Source organism: Phascolarctos cinereus, unplaced genomic scaffold (assembly GCF_003287225.1).
Source record: "Phascolarctos cinereus isolate Bilbo 61053 unplaced genomic scaffold, phaCin_HiC Scaffold_726;HRSCAF=1367, whole genome shotgun sequence".
Classification (NCBI taxonomy): Eukaryota; Metazoa; Chordata; class Mammalia; order Diprotodontia; family Phascolarctidae; genus Phascolarctos; species Phascolarctos cinereus.
The window spans coordinates 155,090,811-155,109,879 of record NW_027556098.1 but is presented as its reverse complement, the minus strand read 5'-3'; the positions used below and the strand labels follow the sequence as shown (position 1 = coordinate 155,109,879).

Below are 19,069 nucleotides of genomic sequence, written 5' to 3'. Positions count from 1 at the left end.
CTGATCAATAGTGATTTAAAGCTTTTTTTTATATGTCTATAGATAGCTTTGATTTCTTTATCTGAAAACTGCCTGTTACTATCCTTTGACCATTTATCAATTGGGGAATGACTTGTATTTTTTTTTAATAAATTTGACTCAGTTCTATATATGAGAAATGAGGCTTTTACCAGAGATAGTTGTTGTAAAAATCTCCCCCAGTTTTCTGCTTTCCTTATAATTTTGGTTGCATTGGCTTTGTTTGTGCAAAAAATATTAAATTTTATGTAATTAAAATTATCTATTTTGCATTTTGTAATGTTCTCTACATTTTTTTTTGGTCCTACGTTATTCCCTTATCCATAACTCTAACAGATAAATGATTCCATACTCTCTTAATTTGCTTATGGTATCACCCTTTACTTGCAAATCATGTACCCATTTTGACCTTATCTTGGTATATGGTGTGAGATGTTGGTCTATGCGTTATTTCTGCCATGCTGTTTTTCAGTTTTCCCAGAAGTTTTTGTCAAAAAATGAGTTTTTGTTCCAAAAGCTTGGATATTTTGGTTTATCATATACTAGATTACTATGGTCATTTACTATAATTTAATTTGTATCTAATCTGTTCCACTGATCCACCACTCTGTTTCTTAGCCAGTGCCAGACTGTTTTTGATAATTACCACTTTATAGTACAGTGTGAAATACGATATGGCTGGGCCACCTTCTTTTGCATTTTTTTCATTGATTCTATTGATGTACTTTAGCTTTTTTTCTTCCAGAGGAATTTTGATTTTTTAATAGCTCTATAAAATAATGTTTGATATTTTGATAATTGTTTTGAATTTTGATTTTTTAAATAGCTCTATAAAATAATTTTTGGTAGTTTGATTGGAATGGCACTGAATAAATAGATTAATTTAGGTAGAATTGTCATTTTTGTTATATTGGCTCAGCCTATCCACCAGCAATTAATATTTTTCTCATTGTTTAGATCTGACTTCATTTGTATGAAAAGTGTTTATAGTTGTGTTCATGTAGTTCCTGGGTTTGTCTTGGCAGGTAGACTCCAAACTATTTTATATTGTCTACAATTATTTGAAATGGACTTTCTTTTTCTATCTCTTGCTGGACTTTATTGGTAATATGGAAATACTGCTTTATGTGGGTTTATTTTGTATCCTGCAACTTTGCTAAAGTTGTTAATAATTTCAAGTAGTATTTTTAATTGATTCTCTAGGATTTTCTAAGTTATAACATCATTTAATCTGCAAAGAGTAATAGTTTTGCTTCCTCCTTACCTCTTCTAATTATTTTCATTTCTTTTTCTTCTCTTATTGCTATAGCTAGCATTTCTAGTACAATATTAAAGAATGGAGGTGATAATGGGCATCCTTGCTTCACCTCTGGTTGTATTAGGAAGACTTCTAGAGTATCCCTATTACAGATAATGCTTGCTGATGGTTTTAGATAAATATTATCATTTTAAGGTAAGCCCCAATTATTCCTATGCTCTCTAGGTTTTTAATTAGGATTAGGTGCTGTATTTTATGAAAGGTTTTTTCTCCATCTATTGAGATAATCATATGATTTCTTTTGTTTTTGTTATTGATATGGTCAATTATGCTGATAGTTTTCCTAATATTGAACCATCCCTGCATTCCTGCTATAAATCCCACCTGTATGATCCTTGTGATATATTGCTGTAATCTCTTTCTTAGTATTTTATTTAAAATTTTTGCATCAATATTCATTAGGGAAATCCATCTATAATTTTCTTTCTCTGTTTTGGTTCTTCCTCTTTTGGGTATCTCTTTTTGGGTATGTCACAAAAGGGATTTAGTAAGACTCCTTTACCTATTTTTCCAAATAGTTTATATAGTATTGGGATTAATTATTCTTTAAATGTTTGGTATAATTCACTTGTGAATCCATCTGGTCCTGGGGATTTTTTCCTAGGAAGTTCTTTGATGACTTGTTCAATTTCTTTTTCTAAGATTGGGTTATTTAAATATGTTATTTCTTCTGTTAATCTGGGTAATTTATATTTTTGTAGATATTCATTCATTTCATTTAGATTGTCAAATTTATTGCATATAATTGGGCAAAAGAGCTCCTAACAATTGTCTTAATTTACTCTTCATTGGTGATAAATTCACCCTTTTCATTTTTGTAATTTAGTAATTTTCTTCCTTTTTAAAAATCAAATTAACCAATGGTTTATCTATTTTATTGTTTTTTTTTCATAAAATCAGCTTCTGTTTTTATTTATTAGTTCAATGGTTTTCTTATTTTCTGTTTTGTTAATCTCACCTTTGATTTTTCAGGATTTCCAATTTGGTGTTTAATTGGGGATTTTTAAATTTGTTGTTTTTCAAGTTTTTTTAGTTGCACGTCCAATTCATTAATCTGTTTTCATATAACTTTTCCCCTAAGTATTGCTTTGGCTGCATCCCATAAATTTTGTTATATTTCTCATTGTTGTCTTTTCTTTAATGAAATTATCAATTGTTTCTATGATTTGTTCTTTGAACCACTTTTTTTAAGGATTCGATTGTTTAATTTCCAATTAATTTTTAATCTCTTTTCATTGTCCATTATTGAATTTAATTTTTATTGCATTATGATTTGAAAAGGATATGTTTACTATTTCTGCTTTTTACATTTGTTGTCAGGTTTTTATATCCTACTACATTGTCAATTTTTGTGTAGGTGCCATATACTGCTAAGAAAAAGGTATATTCCTTTCTATTTCCATTAAGTTTTCTCCAGAGATCTTTCATATCTAACTTTTTTCATTTTTATTCACCTCCTTAACTTCTCTCTTGTTTATTTTTTGGTTGGATTTATCTAGTTGTGAGAGGGAAAAGTTGAGGTCTTCCAATAGTATAGTTTTACTATCTATTTCCTCCTGTAACTCATCCAACTTCTTCAAAAATTTAGATGCTATACCATTTGGTGCATATGTGTTTAGTATTGATATGACTTCATTGTCTATGGTACCTTCCAGCAAGATATAATTTCCATCCTTGTCTATTTTAATTAGATCTACTTTTGCTTTTGCTTTGTCTGGAATCATCATTGCTACCCCAGCTTTCTTTGCTTCAGCTGAAGCATAATAATTTCTGCTCCATTCCCTTACCTTTACCCTGTGTGTATCATTCTGCTTCAAATATTTTTCTTGTAAACAACATATTGTAGGATTCTGTTTTTAGTTCATTCTGCTATCTGCTTCCATTTTATGGGTGAGTTCATCCCATTCACATTATAGTTATGATAACTAACTGTGTATTTCCCTCCATGCTATTTTCCTCTTGTTTATCTCCCCTTACCTCCTACACTTTCCTTCTCACAAGTGTTTCACTTCTGATCACCACCTTCTCCAATATACCCTCCCTTTTATCATTCCTCCCTCCCCTTCTATTGTCCCCATCTCTTTTTACTTCCTTATAGGGTAAGGTAGATTTCTATATCCAACTGAGTATGTATGTTATTCCCTCTTTGAACCTATTCTGATGAGAGCAAGGTTTAAGCTTTCCCTGCTGCCCCCATCTTCCTCTCCATTATAATAGTTATTTCATGCTTCTTTTATGTGGGATAATTTACCCCATTCAATCTCCCTCCTTTTTCTTCCAATGCAATTTTCTATCTCAGCCCTTTATTTATTTATTTATTTGGTATCATCCCATTAAAGTCATCTCATATCCACACCCTCTGTCTACATATACTCCTTCTGAAAGGTCTTATAGTAATAAAGTTGTTAAGAGTTACAAATATTATCTTACCATACAGAAATATAAGCATCTTAACCTTATTGAATTTCTTATGTTTTCTCATTCTTGTTTCTTTTTTTAACCTTTTTGTGTTTCCTTTGAGTTTTGTATTTGGAGGTCAAATTTTTTATTCAGCTCTGGTCTTTTAATTAGAAATGCTTAAAAGTCTTCTATTTCATTAAATGTCAATTTCCCCCCTGAAAGACGATGTTAAATTTTGCTAGGTAGGTGATTCTTGGTTGTAATCCTAACTCCTTTGCTGTGCTGTATATTATATTCCAAGCCCTCTGGTTTTTTAATGTGAAAGTTGCCAAATTCTGTGTAATCCAGACTGTAGCTCCATGATATTTGAATTATTTCTTTTTGGCTGCTTGTAATACTTTCTCCTTGATCAGTGAGCTCTGGAATTTGGCTATGATGTTCCTGGGAGTTTTCATTTGGGAATCTCTTTCAGGTAGTGATAGGTGGATTCTTTCAATTTCTATTTTGCCCTTTGGTTCTAATGTATTTTCTTTGTTTTCCAGGTTTTCTATTTGATCATGGCTTTCAGGTAGTCCAATAATTCTTATATTATCTCTCCTGAATCTATTTTCTAGGTCAGTTGTTTTTGCAATGAGAAATTTCACATTTTCTAAATTTTTACTTTTTTTTTTTATCTTGATGTCTCATAGAGTCATTATTTTCCACTTGCTCAATTCTAATTTTTAAGGAATTGTTTTCTTCAGTGAGCTTTTGTGCTTCCTTTTCCATTTGGCCAATTATATAATATTTTTAGGGAGTTATTTTCCTCAGTAAATTTTTGTATGTCTTTTCCCATGCTGTTGATCTTTTTTTTCATGATTCTCTTGCATTACTCTCATTCATTTCCCCAATTTTTCTTCTACTTCTCTAATTTGCTCTTGAAAATTCTTTTTAAGCTCTTTTAGGAATTCTTTTTGGGCCTGAGACCAAATTACATTTTTCTTTGAGGCTTTACATGTGGCCATTTTGACCTGATTGTCCTCTTCTAAGTTTATGCCTTGATCTTCCCTATCACCATAGTAACTTTCTATAGTCAAGCTCTTTTTTTTTTCTGTGTGTCTGACTTGATGTTTTTATTTGACAATTAGGCTCTCAGGGTAGCTAGGTGGCACAGTGGATAGAGCACCAGCCCTAGAGTTAGGAAGATCTGAGTTCAAATCCAGCCTCAGACACATAATACTCACTAGCTGTGTGACTCTGGGCAAGTCACTTAACCCAAATTGCCTCACCAAAAAAAAAAAAGACCATTAGACTCTGGCCCTGAGCTGTCCTAAGCTTTTTGTTCTGGGATTCTGGATCTTGCTGCTGCCTTTCACTGGGCTTCAGGGTTTAGTTTCTTGCTTTTTCTGAAGTATATGCTTCCCTTCTGGCTTGTACTGTGGGGTGGGGTCTCCCTTTTGGCCTCCTCTGGGTGTGGGGTTTAGCTACTGGCCTATTATAGGGGTGGGGCTTTTCTGTTGGGTTGCTGTGGAAACAGGGTCCTTCTGCTGGTAGGCCTAGGGATGGGGTCTTGCTGTTAGACAGCCCTGGGGTGGAGCTTCACTACTGGTCAGCAATAAGGTCAAGGCCTGGCTGGTGGCTTGTGCTGGAGATGGGGTCATTGCCTTGCTGAACTGCACAGACTACTCACTTGCCTAGGGGGCTGCTGGTTTACAGGAGTGTGAAGCCTGGCTGGTGGATTGCCCCAGGCTTGGAGCCTTGCTGCAGGCTCCTTGCTGTGCGACTGGCTGCTGCTGCTGCTGCTCATTCCCCTCTCTCGGCACTGAGACAGACCTTTCTTGCTGGGCTGGTAAGTGGCTTCCCTGCTCCTAGATGAATTCTGAGATAATTTTCTAGTTGTCTAGAAGAGAATTTGGTAGGGCTTCAGAGGGTTCCTTCCTCACTCTGCCATCTTGGCACTGGAAATCGAACCACAATCTTCTGATGTTAACTATTAACCCATTCTCTCTCCCCCTTGACTCAGGTCTCATATATGTACATGGATGGTACTCCAGTGCCAAAGAACCAACGGCTGAAACTGAAATCACTCCTTTTTTCACCAAGTCTAACCTTCTGTCAAGACAATTTCTTTTCATGACATTACTAGAATCAAAACCTCAAAGCCATTTTTAATTCTTCCCACATAGTCAATGTTTGGCTAAGTTTTATCAGCTCTGCCTTTGCTGGATTTCGCGTATCTTTCCTTTCCATTCACAGCGCTGCCCACACTGGTTCATGCCTTCATCACCTCTCACCTGAGCTACCTTAATTAAGAGTCTCTTCTTGAGTTTGGCCCCTCCCCCACAGTGGCTGTCCTTGCCTCCTTTCTCTCCTTTTCCTATCCTATCCTTTATAGAGCTGCCCACAATATGTTCCTAATGCATACATCTGCCCAATCCCCTTCTTTGTTAAAACCTCAGCAGTGGCTTCCTTGCCTTTAGGATGAATGAATAAAGTATTTCTTAAGCATTTACTGTATGCAAAGCATGTGCTACACATGGGGTATATAAACAGATAAGTAAGACAGTTTCAACTCTCAAGGAGCTGACATTGTAATGAAGAAGACAAAACATATGGACAATTTCACTTGTGAGTCAGATGGAAAGGTCCTTAGAGAGCTGCAGCAAAGTAGGTGTTAATGCCTCCTTTTAAATTATATTGCCACTGATAAATCATATCGTTGTCTGTTGTTGAACCATTTGACACTTGGTAGTGGTGCTTTGACCTGCCTGGCGTATACTGCCTTCAGAATGGCTTGCTGACTTTGTGTATGGCTGTTGGGTGGCAGCTGGTGGGGATGATTGACCCCTTCTCCGAAGGAGCTCCTGTACCAGATGATGGCTGTAAGGTTGGCTGGAAGCAGGGCCAGGGCATGAAGAGGTGTAATTACTTCCAGGGTTCCCATTAGTCTTAGTTGGTCAGCAGTTATTGCTGGCAGTGGGCCCTTTCCCACAATTATTTCTCCCCTCAGTGATGACACTGGGGAGCTGATCTAGGAGCAGGTTTAATGGTTTTAAGGGGAACGTTTATTCCCAAGGCTCTTGGGCTCAGGGTCCTGCAGTTTTCTCCATTGGGGTCTGAGAGAAGATGGAGAAAGCGGTAATGATGTTTGACTAAAGAAAATTATAAATTTACTAGCCTGGTATTTAAGGTTCTTCCTAATCTTGACTCCAATCCAGCTTTCCAGTCTTATTTTGTATTCTGTGTTTCAGGCAAAGGAAACTACTAACATTTCTCTCCCTGTACATTCCCAGAGGCCATCTCTCACATCCTGGAGTCACTATCTCCTCATCTCTACTTCCTCCATACTAAGATACAACTTAGGAAGGCACCATGGGGCCATCTAGACCGACTCCCCATTTCGTCGATGAAGAAACTAAAGCACAGATTGAGTGACTTGCCTGTCATTCATTAAGTAAACACTAAACATTAGAGGTGGGGCCTTTCAAGACCCCCCCCCCAACTGCTAGGGCCTTCTCCCTCTAAACTACCTTTATTTATTTTTTTATTTAATCTATAAGTATGCATATGTGTACATTTTGTCTTCTCTGATAGAATATAAGTTCCATGAGAGTAGGAGCAGTTTCATTTTTGTTTGTATCCAGGGATGTGCAGATAAATCTTCAATAATCAGCTCTCCCCTCCCAAAAAGATGCATATGTGACACCATTTAAGCATTATTAACATTGTCTCCATCATCTTCTTGAGTCTGGAAAATCAACAAAACAAAATATCAAATCCTGATTTATAGCATTTGCCAATCAAGGTATAAATGCTCACACTGAAACATTAATAGTCCCCTCTAAGGATTAAAGTTTATTAAAGGGCTCCATAAAGTTTTTTACTTGCTACCCCTTCAGCGCTTCTTAAACTGTGGAGCCCACAGTTTAAGAAACGCCCAGCACACCCCTGTCTGTGCCCCTAGTGTGTAGCACAATGCTTGGTACATTGGTGACCCTTAATAAATGCTTGTTAATTGATTGACATTGGTCACTCAATCAATATTTGTTGAATTTTAAATGTTACCTCCAGGATCAGAAGCCTTCAGGAAGTGAGAAACTGGATGGTAGAGAACAATTGAAGTCCCTACTGGTAAATTAATGATATATAGGCAGTTCATAGGCTTGTTCTCTGTTCATAACCTTTATCTTTGAGTGTTTCCTTATTTGAATCTTAGGCTTTATACAGCTTCCCTATTTCTAGATGGCCCATGCTGGAGGTAGAGGGCTGAGGGGGGAAGTTCTAATAGTTGGGCATTTGAGTTAGTGAGTTTGTTATTTACTTATCTTCTCTTTCTATCGTCTATGGAACTAATTTACTCTAATGACTTAATGTGGAGGCTATGTTCCTGATCTTATGATGAGAACACTCAGCTTGGGGAACTTGCTTTGATGCTGAGTAGAAAGAAAAACCAGAAGAATAGCTTGACTTGTCTGTTCTTTTCTCTGAAGCTGAGTTATTGAATTTGTTGAATGAATGAATGAAGTCAAATATGTCAGAACCACTTAGTTTCACAAAAGCTTGTTAGGGGTACAAAGATATCAATTCTGCTGTAATTCAGCAGAAAGTTTTCTTCCTCGAGTTTCATTAAGGCAAATGACAGTAAAGCCATTGCTGTAGGTGCTGATAATGGAAAACAACAGTTGTATATTTTCGTTCAAGCTGCAGTTTTAAAAATCTTTAAGCCTGGCTGACAATTTCATAGCAACGAGGTTAAATCACAATTTGGAATACTGAGGGCCTCGGGGAGAGGGGCATGGAGCATAATTTGTAATGCATGTATGCCTTTGACTTTCAGCTACATCAATTATAAATGTTGCCTAAGGTAGGTCTTGAATCTTCTCTCAGGGGTCTCCCCGAAATTGTTGCTTATAGGGAATTCCACCTTTATTGCATTTGTGTCTTGATGCTTACATGAACAGGGCTGGTATTTTTTTCTTCAGCAAGCCTTTGTGATTAAATTCATTATGGCTTAATGTTTATGTACAGTAGCTAAAAACAGAAGGCAAAGGATTGACGTTATTCTAATATTTTGCTAGCTTGTTCTAAAAGACTTATGTTTTTCTTCAATATGACTTCCAATTAAGAATGGGCAGCTTTATGGTGTGCCAGACTGGCCAGAGATTTGGCAGCTAGGTGGTACAGTGAATAGAGTACTGAATTTGAAGCTAGGAAGACCTGAGTTCAAATCCAGCCTTATCTCTAGGCAAGTTACTTAACCTCTGTTTGCCTCAACTATAAAATGGGAATAACAATAGCACCTACCTCAGAGGGTTTTTGTGAAGATCAAATGAGATAACATTTGTAAACCATTTGGCACAGTGCCTGGTGCACAGGAAGTACTATATAGGTGCTTATACCCTCTCTCCCCACATATTATTTTTCCACAAAAATAAGTCCAATGAATATGAAGCTTTAACACTTTTAAGAATCAGTGTTGTAATAGATAGAGGGCCTCCAAATTAGGAAGGCCTGGGTTTAAGGTCTACCTCTGACACATACTATCTGTGGGACCCTGGCAAGTCTCTAAGACCAGAAGTTGCAGAGTAGGGGTCACTGTACATTAATAGAGGGAGATCCTCATTGATGAAATCATAGGCATACTCAAGATTCAAGAGCTTTCCATTGTGAAGGTGCTAATATTTTTGTCATTATAAAGATTAAAATTCTATGATTGACTTACTGCATACATCTCCAAAGCTGTGCAAGTGATAATACTGGCAGTTTAGTTCACCATTAAAGGGAATTTAGTATAAAATGCCAGTGCCACCAGGAAGGAACATAGAGATTTCTTATGTTAGATCTGTCAGTGGTCATTTATGTCCTAAAGTCCACTCAGTAAAGCATTATGTTTCTGTCAGTAGTACTACAAGACGTTTTGTATAAGGAGACTGTTCCTTTCCATGATATCAACTTTAAAAATTAAGGATATGCGTAAACATATTCAATTTTGCAAAAGAAATTGCTTTGTCACTAGAATCATAGAAGCCTGAGCTGGAAGGGCCTTTAGAGACCTTTTAGTCCAATGGCCTCATTTTGCAATAAGGAAACTGAGACCCATTAAAGTGAAGTGACCTGCCCAAGGTCATACAAGTAGTAGTTAGTGGAAGTGTTCTGTGAAACCATGTCTTCTGACTCCAAACCCCATCTTCTTTTCATTGCATGGGGCTAGCTCTATTCAGAACACATTAGAAACCTAACTAGAGTAGAGTTCAATTTTAAAATAAGCTAAATGTAGCCTATGGAAGCAAGTACTTAAAGTGACCTACTAAAAAAAACAAATAAAAAAGTGACCTACTCAAGTGCAGCAAGGTTGAAGTAGAAATAAATGTCTTGTTCAGCCTGGATTTCCTACCTGACTAGCCACATTAAGGAACTCTAGAGAAGTCTCCCTTTTCTATTTCCCTCCTTGAGAAGCCCCAATTTGGGGATGGGAGAGAAATATTCAGTGCCTCTTATATCCTCTCTAGTTATCCTTAGATGGTGTTATAGAAAGAGCACTAGATATGGATTTGAATGTCCTGCTATTTACAATACCACATGTTGTCCTGGGAAAACCAATGAATTCACTTTCCTAATCCACACAATCAAGGGTTGACCAGACAGTCTCTAAAGTCCCTTCCCACTCTATATTCTTTAATTATAATGTCTCTTGAATTTGTATCCACTCTGAGAGAAGATAGGTTATATAAGTTTGCTAGAACTGTGTTAAACAATGTCTTATTTGTCACTAAATGTGCACATAGCAATCTTTCTTCTCAGGACCTTCTCCAGTTTAGCTTATATGTTTTGAAGTGTCATAAGAACTGTGTATAAGGTTCCATATGTAGACACACAATGATTTTGTGTAAGAATAGGTTTCAATTTTACTTGGAAACTTTTCTTGATTATTCTCACAATGTTTTGTTTGTATTTTTTTTGGCCATGGTATTAGATTGGTCCAGTATTTTCATGTACATTCTACAATGTCTTCTGATGCTTCTCATCCCTTCATCTTTTTTATGTTGGTTAGATTATTTTTGCCTCCCCCGTGCTATATTTTATATATATCCTCCCTCATTATTCAATCATAAAAGCTTATGTTAACTTCTTTTAGGCTTAGAGTTCTTAATGTAGGATCTGGGAACTTGTTTCTTAAAAATATTTTGATAATTGTATTCCAATATAATTGGCTATCTTTGCAATCTTATATATTTTATTTTATGTACTAAAAAGACTAACTCTTGGACAGGGTCCCTATGCTTTACCAGGCTGGCAAAGGGTCCATGACACAAAAAGGTTAAGAAAACCTTATTGGTTCATTATCTTATTACCTTCAAGAATTTAACATCTTTGCCAATCTGGAGATTTCCCTGTTCAGGCCTTTTTCAGGTAATTTTAAAATATGCTAATTAAGACTGGCCCAGCCCCATTTCCCCTGAGATCTTTCTGTTAATGCTTATCTGCCCAGGAAACTGTCTTATCCTTATGCTATTTTCTGTCTTCTAGTGAGTTCATAATGTGTGAAAAAGCATTTCCTCCAATCCCATAGTAACAGCTTTTTTTTTTGCATATGAGTTCTGTCAAAGTCTTTTTGAAAGTCAGTTCAATTCACACACATTTATTAAGTGCCTACTGTTTGCAAAGTGCCATGCTACTGTTGGGGATTCAAAGATGTGGAGGAGGGGAACACAGAACCCTAATTATCAAATACGTATGATACCGGCTAGAATATAACTTGCATAGAATATAGAATGTAGCAAAAGAAAGATTCCTTCCAAAGTGCTCTAGGAAAATCTTAGAAGGTAGAAAGTACTTTTCAGTGGGTGGAGAGGGTGTCAGTATGAAGATGATACCTGATTTGGTCTTTGGAGGAAAATAAGGATTTCAATAAGCCAAGATAATGAAGGAATGCATTGTAGACATGGGAGAAGAATTCATTGAGGTAGGAGAAGAGGGATTGCAGGATGAGACTGGGGAATGACTAGTAGTCCACTTTGACTGGAATTTAGAGTACATGAAGGAAAAGAATATGAAATAAGAAAGGGAAGGTAAATTGGTGTCAGACTTAACCAGTTAAGCTAAGACATTTCTAATTTATTTTTAAAGCTATAATGCCACTGCATCATTTTATATAGAAGAATAGAGTGGTTGAACCTGTGAATTAGGAATATGCTTTTGGCAGCTAGGGGAAGGCTAGATTGGAGAAGGAAAACATTTGAGGCAGGGAGATTAGCTTAACACTTTAATGAAGTTCAAATGAGAAGTGATAAAGGCCCATACTGGGGTGAGCAGAAAGAAGGATACAATAGGAGAGATATTGTGTGGATAGAATCAACAGGACTTGGCAACTGATTTGATGGGAGGGATTGAGAGGTGGGAGTGGGGAGAGTCAAAGATGCCAGTGTTTCCAGAGTGATTGACTGAGAGGATGGCAGCATTAGCAATGGGAACAGGGGATTTGGGAGGAAGGTGTGAAGTAAAATCCTGTTAACAAAGGGAACTACTATTTTTGGTAGCAGGAGATCAAGATGGGTTTAGATAGATGCAACAACCCTTTATAGATGTGATTTTTACTTTTTTCTCATAAGTTCTTCTTGCTTAAGTTTTTAATAACAACAACAACAATAATAGTATCCTTTATCATGGCTCCCACCAGCATGGCAGTATGAAAGTTCAATAAAGATTTAAGAGCCTGATATATACCTGTCATGTTTCATGATACACCATTGGCTAATGATATGATTACTTCCCTTATAAAAATTACAATTTGTTGGTGCAACATAAAACAATCTGAGAACAAAGTAAGACAGTATGTCATCAAATGCTACACTATGTATTATATTAAAAATTCAGAGAAAAGGAAGATTCAATCAATAATCACTTATTATGGCTCTACTTTATATCTGGAACAATTGGGGCTGGAGTAGTCTAGAAAGGCTTCACAAAAACAGTGGTTCTTGAGCCAGATCTTGAAGGATAGATAGAATGTGGCCAAACAGAGAGGAGTGGGGAGGTCATTTAGACAGGATGAGACAACACAAGCAAAGGCATGGAAGAGAAATGGAGGATGTGATGTAAATGGAACATGACCAACCTACAGTGAAGAAGTTACAGGTAATAGCTAATATTGGATAGATAAAGTGGGACTCCTTGGAGTGGCAGCCATCTCTCATGCCTATAATCCCCTACAAGGATTGTAGCACTTCTTGTGGATGGACATTATGTTTGCCATTTGTCACAACTCTCAAGACATTGCAGGCAGCTGTCCATCCTGCTCTTGTATTCCTTCAATCCCTGAAGAGATGACATCTAGACTTGATTTTCATTTTATGACATCTCTGATTTCATCCATGTAGAGAACTCCTGGTGAGAAAACTTCCTCTTCTAATGTACCTTGGCACTTGCCCTGCAACTTACAGTCTTGGAGAACTACCTGGGACATGGAGAGGTTAAATGACTTGCCCAGCATCATATAGCCAGGGATGTGTCAGAGCCAGGATTTGGACTGACATCTTTGTGATAGTAGGACCAACTCTGTATCACTATGCCAGGCTACCTCTTTAGATCTCATTACTTACATCTAATCTGTACATTGTGTCTGAAACATTTCTATTGTTTAGGTCAGCATTATTCAATCAAATTCCAATTGACTTTGAAGGTAGTTTAGGAGTAGGAATTTCAGGCTTCCTCTTTTGAGAAACTCTTTAAATTAGGCACTATGCCCATCTTTCAATATGTGTCCTAGTTTCCTAGGACTACGTATTGCTTTTCATTCTAGCTTGAGAGAAATTATTATTTTACTATCATATTCATAACCAATTATTAAATTAGGATCCAGGCTTTTCTCCTTTTATTTCCTCATTTAGGGCCCAGCCCCTGTAGAAGTTCAGTTGGTCTCTGAAAGACATGACTGATTGATAAGATGGCCTTAACTCTCAGGGAACATGCTCTACAATCTTGGGCTGGACTCCACCCAATGAGGACACCTTAGTTCTGTTTAGATTGTAAATAGAATCCAGTCTTGGTGAGTTTTGACCCCAAGGAAATGAGCCCCTGTCCTTATAACCCTCCATTAGAATTTAGGGTGACTTTGTTTCTAATTCTTCTTTACAACATGACTAATATGGAAATAAGTTTAATATGATTGTACATGTATAGCCTACATCAGATCGCACACCATCTTAGGAAGGGAATAGGGAAGGTAGGGGGAGAAAATGTGGAACTCAAAACCTTATAAAGGTGAATGTTGAAAACTAAAAATAAATAATTAAATGATTAAATAATGAAACAAACAAAAAAACTCCTCATAGTTTCGGCTGGGCTTTAAGTCTAGGAAACAAGGAGTCATGGAATACAAGATTGTGATATAGTGAACTATATTCTGGAATTCAGTTCTGAAAACTTCATTCTTAGTCTTGGCTTTTCTATTTCCCAGCTATAAGAATTTAATAATAGCCAATTGTTTAACTTCTTTGAGTCTCTGTTTCTTTATCTGTAAAATAAGGATAATAATACTCATACCACCTACCACACAGGGCTAATGTAAGAATCAAAGGTAGTAATGTATGTAAAATGCTTTGTTACTGCAAGCTATATGTAATTATATGATGAGGATTATAATGATATTAACAGTGATGGAAGAGTAGGGAGGGAAAATAATATAATTTCTCTTACTGGGGCTAGGTTAACCCTACCCATCTTTTCTTGATATAATTGAAGTTTACCTTTGGCATCTTTTTATCTCCCTTTATAAATATCTTACTCTTCTCTACTTTTTGATGCTTTTAGCTTCCATAAGAGATTAACTAGTACTCCAACTTGGGATGATGAGGTAGGATTGACCAGTCTTCTTGGCCACAAATGTTTTATATTCCAGAATTACCTTTGTCTTTTACAACACTCAATCAAAATTTATATTCTCTCTATATAGTTCAGCTTAGCTAGGGGCTAGGAGAAAATAAGTTAATTAAGGTAATTTATATTAATGTATGACTATTAGATATAGCCTTCTTAAGAGGTATCTGCATTTTTTTAAAAGAAGCTTTGTCAATCAAAATAAATCTCTTGGTAGATATTCATGTAATATAACCAAATGTAATAAGAATTCTTGTAAAGATGCTTTAGAGTATGGCACAGAAAAAAAAATTAGGGTGACCAAGTTCATGAAGAAGACCAACCAGAGTGGTTGGCCTTTTATAATAAGACATTTCTAATTTTATTTTTAAAGTTATAGGCAACCACTGAATTATTTTGGATAGGAGAGTGGGATAGTCCAACCTGTGAATAAGGAATATATTTTTGGCAGATGTGTGAAGGTTACATTGGAGAAAGAAGACACTTGAGGCAGAGAGATCAGCTTAGAGTGATTATGGATTCCCCAGTCCACATTGCTAGAGATTGCTGAGTCTCATGATCAAGCCACTTTCAGCAGGAGGAGCTGAAGACTTCTAGCCTACTCCCTCGTTAAATGTCCACCAATGAGGGCTGATTTTCACTTGTCAGGAGTTATACCCTTTTCTTTTTTTTTCATTTCAAATCCTTTATTTCACGAACTTAAACATTAACAAAAGTTGAGCAGACTATAAATTAAAGATGGATGAATCTGTTTAATTCAAACAGAGTATATTCAGAAAGTGTAACTTGTCTTCTAATCTAAGACACTTATAGTGTGACATACAGCACAGGAGAGCAAATGACTTAAAAGTTGTGTAGTCCACTGAGTAATGACTTCTATAAAGATACATACATATTCCTCCAACAATTCAGTGCTGGTCTGCAGAGGACTTCTGCTGGCTTTGTGCTATATAAAGGCTAGGTGCAAATTTCCCATGCCAATTTTTTAATTTCACGAACTCAAGTTGGTTGACTGTTCTGTTGAAGTTGAGAGGCACAAACATACATATTCCAGTTAAGTAATGGTAACAAATCATACAACTTCTTCAGTTTCTGTCTTCATCATTCACTTCTGGAGCAAATCATCAATGTTCATTCTTATCTCTTGTAGGACTGGCATATATTCAGCAATCAGGTATCACTGGATCACTTCTTCTTCCCTTTTCCTTTTTTACCTCCCTCTCCTTGTTGAAGACTTTGGTCACCACCTCCTGTTTTTTGTGTCCTTGTTTTTAGTTTGGGTATCATTTCAGCTACATACAACATTACTGACTTACCTCAATGTGCACATTAAGTCCAACTGCCAGGCATACATCTTGGATCTCTGTAGCTGTAGCATTCTCAACAGCTTTGTCTATTGGGATCCGTCTTCCCTCAGCAATGGTCTTCTTGTTATTTAAATACGCAGGATAAATGCAAATAAACCTGTCCTTGTCTGCCGAAGACCGATCGGCATACGCCATCTCCCGAGGGACTCACGTTCCTCGAGTCCAGGAGGCAAGAAAATCTCGCTCGGCTGGCGCCGATGCTGACTTCACGGTTGTCCCCGGGTTATCCCCTTTTCCAAGAGTATATTAAGGCCTTCAGCCTCTCCATGGTTTTGTCTTTGGTTTTCCAGGAGAAACCACTCATCATCAATTTATTGATTAGCTAGCCTAATCAATAAATTGATTGTTAATTATTGAGAAATGCTGTCTCTTGGGGTTTTTCTTTCATCATAAGCTATATGATCTTGTAGAAGTCACTTAGCCTCAGGTTTAAATACAGGAATTGGACTAGGTGACCTCTAAAGTGCAGCACTAACATTATCTTTTGTTGATGCTGAATCATATTCTCCATTTGGCTTTTTCACATTTATGTAGTGTGCAATCACAAGTTCACCTTCCATACTCTCAACAGCTAACTAGAATCTACTTTAGTGAGAAAATTGAACTCATCCAATGTCAGTCTCTTTATCTTCCCTTCTATCTAAAGCATCTATCTCAAAATACCTTAATATATCTCCACATGTTCACGTTTGTTTTTTTTCTACCTTCCTTCACAGCAAGCAGACCTCGTCCTACCTAAGGCTAGCTCTTGTCCGTCTGTTCTTGACTTCACTCTTTATTCCCTTCTCCAGAAATTTATTACATTTCTCTCTTGATTCTTCAATCCCACTGTCCTTTATCTTCTCCACTTCTCAAAAACATACTTAAGGTTTTTTTTTCTACCCTAAAACATACACAAAATAAAATAACACCTTTGTTAACCCTGTTGCTTTCCTAGCTGACATTAATTTGATAATTTGGCAAATAACTTAATAAGTGCATACTCTCTGACTCAGGATACAGAGATGAAAACGACAGTTCCTACCCTCAAGGAGCTTAAAACATTAGAGATCAAAAGTATTTTGAAAAATTTGAGGGAGGTAGAGGTTACTTTCAACTGGAAAGAAGGGAAGAGGAGAAAGTTCAGGAAGGCATTCATGGAAGAGGGGCTACCTAAACTGAGTCTTGAAGGAAGAGAAGGATTTTAGCTGGGAGAACAGTCATTCACTCCAGGGATGGAGGATGCTGTACTTCATTGCATGGAGGTGGGAAAGGATAGGATATCTGGAACTGAAAGTCCAGTATGACTAGAACATAGAATTAATGAAGGGAAATAGTATGAAATAAGGCTGGAAAGGTAAATCCAATGGTGTGGGTGTGTGTTTAAAAGGAGAGTGAGATGATCGCTATGCAACAGTAAGATTATTTTGTCAGTAACCTAAGGATCCATTTGGGAGGGATAGGGATTAGATATAATGAGAATATTTAGGAGTCTATGTCAGTAGTCCAAAGAAGGAATAATGAGGGCTTGAACCAGGGTAATGACAGTAGGAGCAGCAAGAAGGAAAATGGGTACAAGGTGGATATATCTTTGCCATTTACTTTTACTACCAAACTTTACAATAAGAACAATAAACACTAAAGACATGTTCTTTTCTTACCACTCATTAATACCTTACCACATGGCTTCCATCCATCCCTATCTTCTACTGAAACTACTCTAGAACATCACCAGTGATCTATTTATTGGCAAATTCAATGGCCTTTTCTAAGTATATGCTGTCTTTACCTTCTATGCAGCATTTGACACATGGACCACCCCTTTCTCCTTGAAACTCTCTTGGTTGTGACCTCAGAGAGACGATTTAACCATCTTACTTTGCAGTTGAAGTCTAGAGAGTTTAAGAGATATGGCTGTGGTCATAGAATTAGTTAGTGGCAGAGCCATTGCTAGAACTTCAGTGGTTTGACTTCTAATCCAGTGCTGTTTCTACTATAGAATGATGCCCATCCAGAAGTGACTTCTCAGTGACAAAGATCAAATCATGATCTTTAAAGTTTGAGTTATTTGCATATGATTTTATTTATTCAACAAATATTTGTCCATTATATGTTAAGTTCAAGTTGCCGTATTAAGTATTATTCTGATTCTCCAAAATATGGGCATCCATGAATTCTGTATTTGGTGACTTCAGATTAAAGAAAATTTTAAAATGTATCTTAACTAGACAATCAGTTTAAGTCTCCTTAAGGACTCTGAGATTGCATGGCTAAAAGCTTGGATGAGGGCTGCTAGGTGGCATAGTGGCCTTGGAGTCAGAAAGACCTGAGTTCAAATCTGGCCTCAGATGCATGATACTAGCTGTGTGACCCTAGGCAAGTCACTTAACACCAATTGCTTCACAAACAACAACAACAACAACAACAACAACAACAACAACAACAAAACCCTGCATGGTAGCAGCTAGGTGATACAATGGAAAGAATGCTGTACCTGGAATCAGAAAGACCTGAGTTCAAATCCAGCCTCAGACACCAGCTGAGTGATCCTTAGAAAATAATAGCTTCTGTCTGCCTCCAATTTCTCATTTATAAAATAGAGATAATCATAGTACTTTGTACATACTTACATTACTGACAAAATAATAATGAGTACCTACCTCTCAGGGTTGTGGTAAGGACCAAATTAGATAATATTTGTAAAGCACTTAGCAAACTTTAAATCACTATATAAATGCTAGCTATTTTTTTTTAATTAGTGCTAGTTAATGGCTCCCTGTGGAGGATACTGAGGTTACTATTCGTTGACCTGATATAAACATGGAGATAGACTGCCTTACTGGGGCATGCGGACATGGAAATATTCTCAATAACTATGAAACCTGACAGTTTCTGCCTACCTTTTGTGATTTATGTGAAGACAAATGAAAAAAGCAGAAAGAACCTAGAAAGCATTGCTAAGGATTATGAAATCTGAAGCAAAAAATGAAGACCTTGAGAACAGAGATAGTATTTTCATTTCTACTGCCAATGAAAGAAATGGAATTTAGAAGAGATGGGCAGCTTTGGAAAGTGAAAAGTTGACTAACTATGTCAGAGAATGAGTATATTGCCTTATGAACCAAGGTTTAAA

General features: G+C 36.7%; 1 protein-coding gene and 1 pseudogene across 2 annotated transcripts in view; one reads left to right on the top strand and one right to left on the bottom strand.

The window, feature by feature from the left end:
* Positions 1 to 19,069, top strand: part of TMEM163 (transmembrane protein 163) — a 399,751-nt gene that overhangs the window by 180,408 nt on the left and 200,274 nt on the right. The window lies entirely within an intron of this gene.
* LOC110223794 (signal recognition particle 19 kDa protein pseudogene) lies at positions 15,323 to 16,098 on the bottom strand (annotated as a pseudogene).